Genomic DNA, 17,122 nt, shown 5'->3' on the forward strand with positions numbered 1-17,122 from the left:
AATTAATCCCAGAAGGCGTGGTTGTAATGTTTCACTATCACTATCTGATTCTGACTCGACATTCATCTTCTTTACTTCATAATTACTCCGACACATTTTAGCATAATGATTAACTTTTTGACATTTATAACATTCTGATCCGTATGCTGGGCAACACCCACGGGTGTTGATACCCACAATTACCACACCTTTTTACCGACTGCTGCTCTCCAGCTCTGTTCGACATCTGGTCCCTAGATAACTCTTGCTGGCGATGACCTAGCCCCTCTTTATACTCTGCTTATCTCTGTCTGTTCTGCTGTACTGCTCTCGGAGGAGAACGTCCCCCGCCACCTTCTTTTGTCCTGTACGACTTAATATAATCTATCGATGTTTCTGTCTCTTCTTGTTATAAGGTTTTTAACTGTTCTTCTGCCATCTCTGATCTTCTACACGTCTTGATACATTTCTCAAGGTCCAGATCTTCCATCCTCAACAGTCTCTCTTTTAATTTCATATCCCTCAACCCCGAGATGATTTGATCTCTGATTAAACTGTCTTTCAGTGTGCTGCATTCACACTCACTACTCTTCTTTTGCAGGTCTGTCAGGAACTCATTGAATTTTTCGCCTTCTCTTTGCTTTCGTTGGAAAAACACATGTCTGTTGATAGTCTCGTTTTTCTTGGGAACACAATAATCCTCAAACTTTTCCACCACTGATGCATATGGAGCCCTCTCTGTTGCTGTCAACTCGAATGTCCCAAATTTGTCATTAGCTGCATCTCCAATGTAATGTAACAGTATCGCTGTTTTCGCTGCATCTGTTTTCTTGTCACTTTCTGTTGCATTCATGTATCTATTGAATTTTGTAATCCATTTCTTCCATCTCTGTGCAATGTTTCCGTCCAGGCATAATGGTTTTGGCGCTTTTAGATTTAGTGGCGTCACCACCGTTGCAGCAGCCATCTTTCACGTTCGTTTTTGGAACGACTTCTCAGGTGCACATCTATTTCACTAAATCCACCGTTTTTCCACATGTTAACCCTTTATTTTATGTTCGAAATTCACCGACTGCGCCATGTAAAAAATTAATTGTACTGCGATAATGAGATAACTCTTGAGATGAGGATAACTATCTTTATTCCGGACACGACTACATGAGTCTTATACTTGGTTTCCCTCCAGTCCTTCTCTCGCGCATGCACCTATCACTAATGCCTCACGTCCCTCTAACATACTCTACATGAAGACGCATCGATTGCATGAATAATAATTCAAATCGCATCATTGCTTCAGGAGAAATCGCCAAATTTGCCAAAAAACATCATTTTTGACGTTTTTTCACATGTTTTTTGCAAATAACTGAAGAATCGCTGAGTCGATCGTCTTCAAAAACTAATCAGTTCTAAGTTACATGGAGATGCGTCGATTAAAAAAAAAATTTCACATTGCACTGTTTCTTGAAGAGAAATCGTAGCTCGAATTTTTTGCATCACATACATTCGCACATACACATACACACACACAGACGGACATGTATTTGAAAACATTATAGAAAGATTTGAGGAGTCATGAAACGTGGAAATATCATTGAATTTCAACTTTTGATTTTCGGGGTCATTACAATAACTTCCTCCCTTCGTGTCGGGAAGTTAATAATTCAAATCGCACCATTTCTTCAAGAGAAAGAGTCAAATTTGCAGAAAAAACATCATTTTTGACATTTTTTCACATGTTTTTTGCAAATAACGGAAGAACCGCTGAGTCGATCGTCTTCAAAAACTAATCAGTTCTAAGTTACATGAAGATGCGTCGATTGAAAAAAAATAATTTCACATTGCACTGTTCCTTGAAGGGAAATCGTAGCTCAAAATTTTTTGCGTCACATACATTCGCACACACACACACAGACGGACATGTGTTCGAAATCATTGTAGAAAGATTCGAGGAGTCATGAAACGTGGAAATTTCATTGAATTTCCACTTTTGATTTTTGGGGTCATTACAATAACTTCTTCCCTTCGAGCCGGGAAGTTAAGAACAATCCTTAAATTGGTTAACTTTTATGATCCCACCAAGGATAAAGCTTAAGAACAGGAGTTTTTAAAATCTAGAAACTAGTTTCTAAAGCTAATCCACTTTGTTTCTCTGTGTTTTCTGAATGGGAATCCATGGGTGACGATGTTTTGAAAAAGAATTTATAAGAGAACTATGTAAATTTCGGTGATTTGTTCAAGAGATATGGAGCGTAGGAGGTTTGTGAGAATACAAAAAAATATGAATTCATTGGCGAAGCGGTAATCCGCGTTAAGTCGATTTTAACTACTGGTCAGTTTTTGACAAATATATCAGCATCTAAAAGAGATAGAAAAATTTTTTTCATTACCTTTTTTGTAGAGCACATTGAGGGCTATAAATAAGGTTATGATAAAAAATTTTCTATCTCTCTTAGATTCCGAGATATTCATCAAAAACTGGCCGAAAGTAAAAATCGATTCAACAAGGTTCACCACTTCGCTGTTGAATGTACTCGATATCTTGAAAGGTAAACAAGCGAGTGTATATATGTCGATGATTTAACCGTTGTCAAAAAGCAATGGCCAAACAACTTCAAGGATATTTGTATTTTGTTCTTGGAGCAAAGTAAATCCAAATAATGTTGCATATTATCTGGAGTTTTTCCTTGTGACGTGAGTCACTCGGTTTGGAAAAATGATTGAAATCCCCCAAAAACAAAAAAAAAAATTTTTTTTAAACCGGTCAAGTGCGCCTTTGTAAGCATTGTATTTGAAAAAAAAATTGTATTGTTTCTCAGAAAAAAAATTGAAAAAATGCCGAGTAACCATTTCAATGTGTTGTTGTGAAAAAATGCCCGAGTACTTATTTATGGATAATTGTTTCTGGGAAATTGAAAAAAGTACAGAAATAAGGAAGACCGCCATGTTCATGAAGTTGAACTTAAAATTTTGAAAAACCACAGAACTTTTCATAACATCTAGAAACACTTTCAGCTTTTTTGTACAGTCCGTTGGAAATATAGAGACACTCAGGGTATATCCAGGTAGCAAGGGGCGGAGCTAATAACGCGGTGAATCCAAATCACCTCAGTTGTATTGAATAAATCGTTCTGAGCAGTCGTGCCTTGTACGAATAGATCGTGTTTAGTTATTGAGTACCTCGTATATGTCATTCTGTGTAGTCACTGTTTTCGTCACAGTCGGCTTGTACTGTTGAAAATTTTTTAAGTTTGAACTCGTCAATGCAAACTCAATATTGTCCTGTGATTTACGGAGTGGGTGTGTTAATTGTACGGTTTTTTCAGTGAATAAATGCTATTTTAATCTCATAATTATACTTTTATTACGAACAGAAAATAGAACTCTTGTGCTTACATTTTCGCCATATTCTTAATACTACTCTAGCGCCAATGTACGTTCATTTTTGGTAATTATCTTTCGTGCGCGACATTTTGAATTTAGATCATGAACATGCAGGCCTCCTTGAAAGAACTGCTTTCAATAGAACAAACGATATTTTCACATAGATATACGTCTTTTACTCTAAATGCACGTGAAGTTTCATCATAAATTCAATAGATAACTCGGATTATATCATATTGAAACGCACATTGGTAAAAATAAAGTATTTATTAAGTTTAAAAGGGGACGATATCAAAAGAGACATGTTAAATAATAAAAAAAGAGAAAAGAAGGGAGAGTAATAATAACAAAAAAGAGGCGCTAACTTCAGAGGAGAGGTTTTGAGGCAGGAAAAGAATGCAGACTCGATGGAATGCATTCTGAGGGAGAATTAGATAATCATAACACTACTCTCCCCTCTGAAAGAAAGATTGTCGTCCCAACAATCAGGCCAACCTGTTAAGAGCAACAGAAATATCAGTTTTAAAAGAAAAGTGATATTTAAGTTATCTGGGGCTCTTAACCCATATTCTCTTCGAAAACCCAGACGAAAAATACAAAAGAGAATAGGAATTGATTTGAAATAAGGGTATGTTTGTCTGGATTTGTAGTAGTCAGTACTGGTCATGAATGGGGGCCGCGTGACAGGTCAATCCAGGAAAANTTTTGAGGAAGGAAAAGAATGCAGACTCGATGGAATGCATTCTGAGGGAGAATTAGATAATCATAACACTACTCTCCCCTCTGAAAGAAAGATTGTCGTCCCAACAATCAGGCCAACCTGTTAAGAGCAACAGAAATATCAGTTTTAAAAGAAAAGTGATATTTAAGTTATCTGGGGCTCTTAACCCATATTCTCTTCGAAAACCCAGACGAAAAATACAAAAGAGAATAGGAATTGATTTGAAATAAGGGTATGTTTGTCTGGATTTGTAGTAGTCAGTACTGGTCATCAATGGGGGCCGCGTGACAGGTCAATCCAGGAAAATCTTGATCAGAAATGGTTCTGAAAAAGAGAATGGGAAAATCTGGCAGAATCAAGGTCGAATAAAAAGAAAGAATAAGAAAAGATTATGCTTCAGAAAGAATAAAAGATAGGGAAGCTATGCGCAATCGTTATCTCTTGAATATATCCCGGGAAAATGAAATAAAAGAAGAAAGAAAATTATCCGTCTGTCAATTATGGCCAGTAATGGACACATAGATTAATAAATAATAAAGAAATGAAGAAAAGAGGGTTTAATCCTCATATGGAGCAATCCGATTAATGTGGATTACTTTAGGTCTCGAATGAGGTGATTTTTGAATGCGGTAAACTACGTCATTCAATTTATTTTTGATAACGTAAGGTCCTTCCCAATCACACTGTAATTTGGGAGATTTTCCTTTAACTCTACGTGGATTGAAGAACCAAATTTTTTGGTTAGGTTGAAAATGAATCATGTTGGTTTTAATATCGAATCTCGATTTCATTAGATCACTTTTAACTTGGAGTTTATTTCGAACATTGGAATGAATTGAATCAAGTTGATTCTTGAAATTTTCGACGTATTCAGGCAGAGTTTGAGAAGAATCATGTGGGGGAAAACCTCTAATGAGATCCAGAGGAAGCTTGAGTTCACGACCCATCATCAACAAAGCTGGAGTATATTCAGTAGTTTGATGCTTTGAAGAACGAAAAGCGAGGAGAAAAAGTGGGATCCATTTGTTCCAATCTTTCTGGTTGAAATTAATAAACTTCGCTAAATAATTTGTGATGGTTCTATTCAATCGTTCCACCATTCCATTAGATTGGGGGTGAAGAGGGGTTGTCCTAGTTTTGTGGATTCCTAGAAGGTTCAAAATTTCTTTGAAAATCGAGGATTCGAAGTTTCGACCTTGATCGGAATGAATTTCAAGCGGAATTCCGAAACGAGAAATTATCTCTCGAACTAAGCTTCAGCTACGGTAGTAGCTTGTTGATTTGGAAGAGGTATAGCCTCTGGCCATCTTGAAAAATAATCAGTGACAACCAAAATGAAGCGATTCCCAGAAGAAGATTTCGGGAAAGGGCCTAGGAAATCAATGGCCAATCTTTCAAAAGGAAAACCGACATTGTAAATTTGGAGTTCACCCTTAGTCTTTACATGAGGACCTTTTCTCGAGAAGCAAATTTTGCATTTCTTGTAATAATTTTCGACATCGAACTTACAAGTTGCCCAGTAAAAGTTTTGACGAATTTTAGAAAGAGTTTTATTGATACCAAAATATCCACTAGAGGGGGAATCGTGGGCAGAGGACAGGATCTCACTAATAAGATTTCTAGGAATAACGATCTGATAGGTGAATTTTGTTCGGTCAGGGGATTCCCAACGACGGAATAGGATGTTCTCCTTTAGTTCTAGTGAATCCCAATGGAGAAGATTTTAAAATCAGAACCAATGTGTGAAACTTCTTTCCAATCTGGGCGATGATTGGATTTCTTGAATTGGATAACTGTTTTCAATATGGAATCCTCATTTTGGAGTTTAATCCAATCATGGTCATTCTTGGAATAACAAATAGTTCTAAAAACTATTTTATCAGAAGAATCTTCAATGGCATTAGCCTTTCCACAAGTTTTACAAGAGCAAGGGCGACGCGATAGAGCGTCAGCATTGCCATGGAGATGTCCAGGACGATGAGCAATCTCGAAGTCATATGAGAAAAGGAATTCTATCCAGCGAGCTATCTGATTGACCGGCTTTTTGAAAGAAATGAGCCATTTCAAACCAGCATGATCGGTACGAATCAGAAATTATCGACCCAGAAGATAATGAGAAAATGATTCGACAGATTTGATGACAGCCAATAGTTCTTTGCGGGTAAAACAATAATTCTTCTCTGAATTACTGAGACATTTACTGTAATAAGCGATGACTTTTGTGATGACAGTTGTCTCTGCAACTCTTGACCATTAGATACGGTCTTTCCACTTGTTTATGCATCGTCCATATAAATATCATTATTAATTACGGCTGTAGTCACAGGATACTGAAGTTGATGTTGCTGAGCTAATTCCTGTAGACATCTGAGTGCATGAAAAGGGGTACAGGCTGTTCCATATGTCACCGTATTAAGTTGATAGATCTTGACCTCTTCGTTCATGTTTTTTCTCCACAATATTAATTGCTATCTTCTATCTTCTGGGTGAATAAGAATTTGTCGATATATTTGAGCAATGTCTCCAGTGAGTACAATTTCGTGTGTTCTGAATCGAAGTATGATGCTGAATAGATCTCTCTGGAGATTTGGTCCAGGGAGGAGCTTGTCGTTTAAAGAAGTTGCAAATGATGATTTTGCAGATGCATCAAATACAACTCGGAGTTTAGTTGTAATGCTATCAGGTCTCAGAAATGGTTGATGGGGAATAAAATATGATTCCTTCCCCTCCAGTGATGATTCATATCCATGACTCGACTCATGTGGCCCTGTGCCAACTAGTCATCCATGAATTCTGCATACGACTTTGCCAAAGCTTGATCCCTTTGAAATCTCCTCTCGACGGACGGAAATCGTCTCAATGCCTATGACTTTGACTCTCCTAGGATCACCTCTTTCTTCAAAGGTAACCTGAAAATGAATCTTCCTTCTGGATCTTGTTGAAACGTTTCAGTAAATTGGCTGTTCACAGACTCTCTCGTCTTTACTATAATGAGTGATTTCTGGTAAAGTCTCTTGGGCCCAAAATATTTCCAATTGCTCGTTCAGCGGAGAGCTAGTCACATTGTAGCATGACGTCGATGTCGAGGAGCCAAACCCTTCAATTCCTCCACCAACAATCCAAGTTTTGTATTTTGCCATGTTGGTTGTCCTTCTACATGATTGAGTCGTTGATTGCTGATTATTGTCCAGAACAGTCCAGCTCCAACTAATAAATCAATATTGCCTGGTTCGTGATAACTTGGATGTACCAACTGTATGTTTTTGGTACCATTACTTGATTAATATCGATCTTGGTTTGAGGCAGTTGTTCTGTGATAGATGGAAGCACCAAGCATTCCATATCTGTTGTGTATTCTCCAGTTGTCGATGCGATTGTTATTCTTATGACCTTCGAAACATTTGTTTGAGATTACTGAACTCCACTGATTGTTCGAGACTCTTTGAAGTGAGGAAGCTTCAACTTTCTTACTAATTCTTGTGTTATGAGGTTCAGTTGAGATCCTGGTTCCAAAAGTGTTCCGCATGTTATCTTTTTCCCATTGCTGTCAAATGCGTGTAGTTGTGCTGTTGATAGAATTACTTGAGGAGCTGATCTTTGGGTACAGTAGAGTACTACTGGTGTTGATGTAACCTGGGTACAGCAGCTGTTTGACAACTGAATGTTTTGTCTGTTGTCTGTCTTGTCTGCACCCTCGAGATGAAATAATGTATTGTGTTTGTCGTTGCATTTTGTGCCTGTTGAAGCAAGGCATTCTCTGGGTAAATGTCCTTTTTCCAAACAATTAAGACACAGATTTCTCTCCATCACTTGTCTTTTTCTTTCCATCAGGTTGCATTTGAGAAACTCATCACATTCAGTAATGTGATGTTCTTCTTCACAGTATTTACATAATGAAGCAGTTGCTGCCAACGGTACTCTCCTATCACCCTTGGTGTCATTCTTCTTGTCCTTCATGTATTTTGATGCATACGTCCCAGTGTTTGACGAGCTCTGCCCTTTTCCCTGACTCAATATCTTTAATGTGTGTGATCTCTCGGTGAGGAATTTGATGAATTATTCCAGAGTAGGCATATTCTGTTGAGTTTTGCCCTTGACCTCATCCTGCCATTCTTTCAGCTCCATGTAATCCAGTTTCTTCTTTACCAAACTAATAATTATATAATCCCAGTGCTCTATAGGCTGTCCTAAGGTTTTGAGTGCTTGCAAGTGAGTATTGATGTGCCAAATGAGTGTTTTTATTAACTGTGCATTATTATCTTTTGTAACAGTTGGGAAATTAAATAGTTGATCCACGTGAGATTCAAGTAAAATCATTTTATTATTGTACGTATTATTGAGCAATTTCCACACGATTGGACAGTTCTCATCATTTATTTCAAACCCTTCAACTACTTTTAAGGGCTCACCTTTAAGTAAATGAACCAAATACTGTTGCTTCTGCATCCAGGTTAGATCTGGGTCCTTGTATATTGTTTTCTTAACGTACCTCCAGAATAACCACTTTGTCCAATCTCCATCAAGCTCCACTAATTCAATCTCTGGTAATTTAAAACGATTACGTCGAACTTGTGTCGATTCTCCTCTGAGTACGTTTTGATCATTATTTGTTCTGATTCCCTGTATTCTTCGACCATCTCCAAGCTGATCCCTCTCATCTTCCATGATCTTTTGTGCTTTTGCTCCAATTATTTAATATCTTTCTTCAAAATAACTCCTTTCAGCCTCATTATGTATTGTGAAGGCTTTCCTGGGTTCCTCGTCGTCGATGACAATGTCCTCAAGTTGATTTTGAACTGCTTGAAATTCGTCGAAATATCCTTGTATCTTTTTGAATCGAATCTGAGCCTCAACTGCAGGTATGGCTCTTAATGGTATCAAACCGTTATCGGCTCTAGTTATATTGCCATTTATTTTGGCTCTCTTCTGCTTTAACTTGACTAAATCTGTCATAATGGTATGGAAGGATTGAAATGGGAAGGAAATGGAACGACTCACTAACCTGACTCTCTTTCTCAATATCCCACGTTGCGATGACTTACGACATTTCCTTGGGACCTCATCACATTGAGGAACTGCTGACTCACCTCGATGACCTCGATACTGTTGGGTACGTTTACGAGTCTCTTACTCGCCAAACGTATTGTTGAACTGCTTCCACGAGTCTCTCACTCGCCCAAAAGTGTTGAACTGTTTCCACGAATCTCCCACTCGCCCAAATGTGCTGTTGAACTGCTTCCACGAGTCTCTCGCTTGCCCAAACGTGTCGTTTCTCGACGAAATGAGTATTAATTGTTGACTGTATGCATTGATTCCTGGCCCTTGGCCCCGCTTGGGTTCATGGAATGCTTGAACTAACCTTTAATACTTGTGTGCGTTCTCGTTAACTGACTGCCTGGATGCGTCTGTATATCTGAATGCCCGTTGAATGCGTATGTCCCGAAGACCCTTGTATTTGCTTTTCTGAGATTCAAAATCTCCTCTTGACTCTAATATTTTTGCTGATTTTTAATCTCCTCCTGAGATGAATCCCGATGTTTTGCTTTTATCTTGTTGCGTTGAATGCTTGACTACATCACACATAACCACGTATATCACCCCGCCGCTTCTGATGATTTTTCTATCATTTGCCTTTTTTCACAGGAGTTTTCTCTGACTCAAAGTCGTGAGTTTTCGCTGTTGGGCGCCAATGTTAATTATCTTCACAAAGTCAATGAAAAAAAGTGTCAATACAAATGTTTCTTTAAAAAAATGTTCAGAAAATTCTCAGGACCAACGTACTTGGTGCGATTTTTTGAAACACTCAATGCGGAGAGTTGTCGCTTTATGTTGATACCATGGTCGAAGGAACCTTCTCCATGTTTTTACGTCGCAAATGCCGATAACTACCTGGTGATCACTACCTTAATTATTTCAATTTCTAGTCATGCAAATGAAAATATTTGAAAATGGAAGAAAATAAGCTTAAGGCATTAACTTAAACTATCCAGCGATTCCATCCAACACAATCACACAATTGACTATCTAAAGATTTTAACACTTAGCAAGGTGTTGTATGTTTCAAACCAATTTCTGAGTCCCGAAGTGGATCTCAAATCTCAAACAATAGACTCCCAAATAAGGATCCGCATTAAGATAAAAAACCGCGTCATGTACGTTGGTCCTAAGAATTTTGTGAACAATTTTTTTTTAAAGAAACACTCGTATTGACACTCTTTTTCATTGACTTTGTAGGGATAATCACACTTTTTATAGTCGTACCCACTCCGTAACTCACAGGAATAGACAATATTGAGTTGGCATTGATGAGTTCAAACTTATAAAATTTGCAACAGTACAAGCCGACTGTAGAAAAAAGCTGAAATTGTTTCTAGATATTATGACAAGTTCTGGGGTTTTTCAAAATCGCAAGTTCAACTTCATGAACTTGGCGCTCTTCCTTATTTCTGCACTTTTTTCAATTTCCCAGAAACAATTATCCATAAATGAGTACTCGGGCATTTTTTCACAACAACGCATTGAAATGGTTACTCGGCATTTTTTCAGTTTTTTTTAAATATTACAATTTTTTTTTTGAAAAAATACAATACTTACAAAGGCGCACTTGGCCGGTCTTTTCAAAATTTTACCTGACATTTACCAAGTAAATGTGCACTGGCCGTCTAAATCTTCTGATCTCACATAATTCGATTTTTATTTATGAAGTTGCATCAAGGATGTATCTTACACCATTTGTCCAGTACTTGCGGGTGCAATTGCGAACATTTCACCTGAAATTTTTCAGTCTGTTTGCGTAAAATTTCGACGCTGACTGGATCTGTCCCTTTATGTGAATGGCGGCAACATTGAACAATGCCAGTAATGGTTCTGCAAGCAGCACATCCACGATCACACATTTGTAATTTGTCTAGCACAAGCCTAAGAATACTTGAATAAAGATAATCTCATTTTATTTTACTTCCGTGCAATAATTCCTAGAAATTGATGAAAAAGTTACAAAATAGGATATGGTTGAATACCTCTTGAAGAGATGCACAACTTTCAGGGGGTACAAAATGATGCTGCCATTTGAAAAAACTGACTTGATGCTTGCAGCATAAAAACATGAACAATGCGAGCATAAATTTCATCTGCACTGAGTTTCCCCTTCCATACCCTACAACAGAGTTGGGCAATGTCAAGGTAACTCGAAGTAACCTTATAAACTTGCATTAGGAACCCCATACCGTTTATGGCCCTTCCAATTATAAGTGTACGACTATAGTGGCAGTAGTACTGGGGACCGCAGTCAGGGTACTGGGGAGCATTTCATTGAGCGTGCTCAAAGTGGTGGATATAGAAAATAAGGATTCACCAAAATTCCCTGAAATTTATTTTGCTTTTTTTATACAATTCATTAGTTATGCAAGATCTTTCAATACCTCCATTATACAAGAATATTCAATAGAAACATTGTAACGTAATTTTCCATCTGGGGCTGGAAAACCACGTTAACTTACCAATTTTCCTTGGATTAAATAAAACAAACTGAAACTGATGGGCGCCAGCCGTCCTTTGACGCCGGGGAATGACAAAGCGGATAATCTTCGAAGCGGAACCTCGACAAGAAAACGAAACCCAAAAACATAATTTTTAAAACTTCCTTAACCTAATGATGTTCCAAGGGAGAGAGGGTGCAGATTGTGGATGGAAAACGGTTCATTCGGCTCCTTAATTAAAAAAAAAAAACTGACACAAAACCCTCAAATTTTTGCTGAAATGTACGTTCCGTGTATTCCTTTCAAAGTAGGAAAAGGTACAATCCGAAAATAAACATTCGAAAACAACAATATAATAATCTCAAAAAAAATAAATAATATTCAAAAATAATGTTCAATAAAAATATTCATCCAAACAAAAAAAATAACATTCGGAACACTAGTTCCAAGCTCAAAATTTAATTCCGCATAGCCAAAATGATAATAATTTCATAAATAAATAAAAGATCCCAGACTGACCAAAAAAATGAATAACTTCCTCAAAAATAATAAAAAAAATTATTGATTCATAGTAATTAATTTCGCACTCAATCGTATGTAAAGAGATCCACAAAAAATGTAACTTACAAAAAAAACTCAAATTGATAGAAGGTCCTATAATTCCCCTCAACACCTAATCATCGCGCTCGAATTAATTTTAATTCGCTGTTATCAGACCTAAAACGCAGTCTCGGAATGTCCGCATCTTCACCAACGAGATTCCTCCGAGTAAACCCGTATTTACCGGCCTAAAAAATAAATTCTCCAAAATTAATTCGGCATTTTCCACGCCTGACAAACCTAACCCCTCACATCTCAGATAATGCCGCAAAATAAAGAAGACCTAATACTCCCGAACGATAGCACCGAAAAAAAAAGCTCCTGCCATGATGGCGAGGCATCCTTGGCATAAAAGCCACACAAAATCGTCCCGAAAGACCGAAATGCTCGTGGAGGACCTCTCGGGATCACAGCGCAAGCAGAACAAGGCAACTCCACCGAAAACGAACGACTCTTATACCGTCGAGACCGGAAAATTAACCAAATACTTCCCGCGTTGGCCGAGTAATCGAAAACCCACGCGTTATTCTATGCCACCACGTGGCAGCATTTTAAGAAAGAAATGACACCATTTAACTTTTACTGAAAACACGGTATTATTAATTTATTCACTCGCGACAACTCGAGATGAGGAAAAACACGCATAAACATCCGAAAAAACCCATCACCAAAGACTCGAGTGCAAACTCACCTGTGGCCGATACGCCACGTGTTGTTGGACGACTCGGCGTCCACCCCGAAAAACTCGCTGGTAGGCTCTAGTCGCCTTTATCCTGCTCAAAAATTCCTCGACCGTCGCCTCCAGAATGTCTGGCTATCCGGGATGACCCACAAAACTCGGAAAACTGCTCCCCACGCACGTGAATAACTATTTTTCTCTCGTCCGTGCTTGCCAGTAACGCGCACATACATATAATAGCGGATCACTCTCGTCCCGCGTGGTTCTCGACAGGCCCAGTGGCGCTGTCGCATTCCCATCATTCCTTGCGCCTCGTCCTCGAGCGCGCGACTTTCGGTTCAAACTCAAATTCCCCAAACTACTTCAACTCTAATGACAATTTATTTTAACGCTTTTTGTCGGTAGACGGCGGTTGTTAGCCGTAGAAAATACTCCCGTAATGTGATTACGTCTCCGGGGTCGTAATCTCGAGGATCGTAGAGGTAAAAATAAGCGAAAGAAACCCAATATTAAGAAAAACTCCAATCAACTCCTAACTTTTCGAAATTTCACTATAAAATAATAAGCCACGACAATCCTAGGGGTTACTAGGGCTGCAATAGCCCCGTAGGCCTTTCACCCAAACCCTGAAACGTAACTCTTTTACCCCCTACGATCCGTTAACCGAGTGGTAGCCTTGCAGCTACTCCTCAACATATCCCCGGAAATTAAAACGGAGGGATAATTCCTCAGGAAAATTCGCGTAGCTCGATACATTCGGCCCAATACACGGATTCCCTTCGGTCCCCACATTCGATATTTATCTCGACGCGTTAATTACTCTACAAACCCGAACCGCGAATTTCGTGGCATCTCTTCACCCCAAAAATGCTCAAAAACGGAATCTCTGATAACCCGCCAACCAAATAAATCGCTAACTCGCGACTCGAAGGATCTCTTCACGTACTCACGCATCAATTTTGTTCCTGACGTTCTCTGGATCGTGATGTCCCTAAGGAATTTCCCCAGAATTCCTTACAACATCCCGCATCCTCTCAAAAATGTTTGATTGAATTTCTATTGAAATAGTTGAAGAATCAACTTTTCAATTTTATTGAGAACAAATCAATTACGTCGTGCGTTTTCTAATTCATATTTGTTGATAGGGAAAAGTCAATGTACGTTCATATTTCTTATTTTTCCGGAGCTTCTCATATGGTTTTATCATCATCAAACTGACCTGAAATTTTTTTCAAGGTCTTTGATGACCTTTTTTACTTCGGCAGAAGTAATGTTTTTCTAGTTTTCAATATGTATTACCCATTGAAAGTTCCCGTTCTTTCGTTTGAGCATGGTTACAATTAGGTGACTCCATCAGAAATAATTCATCTCGTTCTGTTGTATGAATTGAGAAATAATAATTTTTCACTGAAAACATTACACTAAAGATCAATAACAGAAGATCTAGTGAGTCTAACCTCTACCATTCGCTAATATTTGAATAAATATGCATTTATTCCGGACATAATTGGATAAATAACAGCGATTTTTGATTATTTTCAATACTTGTCGCACTGAAGACATTAATAACCGCTAAACTACAGCAAAAGATAATCTCGAGTTAGTATTATAATTCTTGTCATTTTATTGACAATCATTGGTGAAAATTTCTGCGATTATATTTGAGCCTCGTGTTCGAGATTTGTATAACTTGTAAGTAGCCCACCTGCAGGTAGATGGAGCCACACGCCTTCAGAGACCATAGAAATAGTTGACTGTGGCACCTCAGCGTTGAGGTCTCGCCATCTTATCATTGTTTTCATGTGTGCGTGAGCGGAATGCACGCTTTTCAGAGTTTCCAGTTTGTTTTGTTGTAATATGCTATTTTTCTCCGGTTTGACACAGTTTTTCCATAATCATGGATAATTGTAAGAAGAGGAAATACATAAATTGTGTTAAAAATGTAGAATTGACAGAAAAATTGCAAATATTACGTGCATGGGCTTATCGACTTCTCCTTGGATAAATAATCGATTGGAAATAAAGGTAAGCGATATCCCATAACTCTCAGCCTTTGTAGACGCTCGAGTCAGATCCTAGAGATAGAACCAATCGACGTCAAAGGCTTTTTTAGGCCGAGTTTATTCCTTGCGGAACGACCCACCCTAACCTCATTTTATCTTGTTCTCCTGGTCCTAAAGACAAAATCGAGAACAAGGAAATTAAAAATGAGATTGTTATAAATATGTCAGATGGTTCTTTCATCCCTGACATCCAGGACAGTGCGAGCAACAGCTCAGATCCTGTCATGCTAGACACATCTGCGCCTGACGTATTCACCCAAGGCTCCAAGCTTTGTTCTACTATTGCAATAGCTAAATCTGCGCTTGACGCATTGTTCCAAGGCTCCAAGCCTTCTACTACTATTATGATAGGTTCATCTACGCCTCACGCAATAAAGTAAGGCTCCAAGCTTTCAATTACAATTGGAATTATTGCATCTGCGCCTGACGCATCATTCAAGGCCCCAAACCTCCAAAATAATATTCCACCTGAACTCGATTCAGGAATATACTGGTTCCTGGGCCATCGAAGCCTCATGATGCTGAGATCACTTTTCGGAGTGATCTGGAAGCTCGTTGGAGTTTCTGGCTGGGCTGAAATTTATTGAGGCATAAATTACACAGATATATGGCAATGTCCATCCAATTTCAATCGAGAGATTGCTTTTACCTCCACCGAACCTTTGATCCATAGAGATAAAGAATTTTTAATTAATCTCAAAACATGCAGGTTCTGCCCTAGTGACATTGGGTACTACTCCTCGAAGTCTCCTCTAGGAAGAGAAACTAGACAATCTAGTCCTCTTCCAGAAGTTGTGTGGTTCAAGAAAAATGATGAATTTTGAGTGCCCTTAAGGCTACAGCTCCAGTTTAATTTTTGTATGGCTTGAAAAGATTGAAACAAATCTTCAAAATTGTATCAAGGTCTGGAGATGTATTCACCTTTACAGGAGAATCTAAATTCATTGGATTCAAAGGAGCTTGTTTTGAGACGTAGAAGTGAAACAGACGGTGCAAAAAACTTGCATACCTGAGGTTGAACAACAGGTCCAAACTGAGGCATTTCTTCAATAGTCCCAATGACTCTCAATCGACGGCAGCGTCTGCAGAGTTATCTCATTTCAGGAGAGCAAGAAGTAACGGCAAAAATCTCTGCAGCCCTTCTTGAACATTTCCTTCCCAATTGAAAATGAAATTGTTATAATAGTTTTATTCTAGAGAGACTGAAGAGTCATAAAAGCCTCTTCAATTCTGTCCTTTACCAATTGGTAATTTCTCCAAAATTTCAAATCTCTAAACTGAAGGGGACAATCCTGAGATGCAGATAAACAGGTATGTGATCATAGAGGTAGTTAAAACCTCTGTATTACTATCAGAATCCTACCAGGATCAGCTCGTCTCATTGTAACTTTTCGTAGGTGAACCAAATGATTAGCAATGGTTAATTTTTCACCTAGAAAGGTTGAAAAAATTTATGAGAACTCATAATTTCAATTAAAGGACATGAAAACCCTTCTAAAACTTATACTTTGTGATACATTCACGGATGGAAATGTCTTCAAAGGCGCATATTTTCTGCCCCGGTACATGTGGAACATGAAATGTTCCTTTGTTTTAGCGGGGGTGGTATTTTTTCCAATTTTCCTACCCCCCACTTAGAATTGCGACTAGTTTTCTAGCTTCGCGAAAGTCATGAGTCCCGTCATGAATCTTATTGATTCGGAGGCTTCATATCATCCGGCTATCTACATGATATTTTATTATCGTTTTTCCGGCTATTACGAATACCTTGATTTTGTCAATGACTATTACAAGTTTTGCCTAGAAACACTTTATGAAAGATGATATGCGTTATAGCGATTTACCCAATAAATAGTCTATTTCATCATCTGCAATCTGGAACAACTTATAGCATTAGAGTGTATTTTCGCCTCATAAGCTCCTTAAAATGCATGGGTGCAACATTGGCATTGAGTATACGCTACGCGGGAAAACTTGGAAGGATTTTACAAAAATCAAGATGATCATTAATTATGGACATTTTGAATGATCTCTTGTTCTACTCAGCCAGATCTTCCATAGTGGCTCTTATTTGAGCTGATCAGTCTAGAACAAATATTTTTTCACACACAGCCTTCTTAGGTTGGAAATCTACCCCTGCGTTGAAAGATCAAGTCGAGTCATCGGCCAGAATGAGAAAGTCACAACAATATAAATTCCTTTCTGTAGTATGTTGTGACGT

At 38.3% G+C, this 17,122-nt stretch overlaps 1 protein-coding gene across 1 annotated transcript in view; it reads left to right on the forward strand.

The window, feature by feature from the left end:
• Window positions 1–17,122, forward strand: part of LOC107037460 (WD repeat, SAM and U-box domain-containing protein 1) — a 500,298-nt gene that overhangs the window by 31,182 nt on the left and 451,994 nt on the right. The gene's annotated exons all lie outside the window — the stretch shown is intronic.

This window comes from Diachasma alloeum, unplaced genomic scaffold (genome assembly GCF_001412515.2).
Source record: "Diachasma alloeum isolate Michigan unplaced genomic scaffold, Dall2.0 Dall_scaffold_00242, whole genome shotgun sequence".
Lineage (NCBI taxonomy): Eukaryota > Metazoa > Arthropoda > Insecta > Hymenoptera > Braconidae > Diachasma > Diachasma alloeum.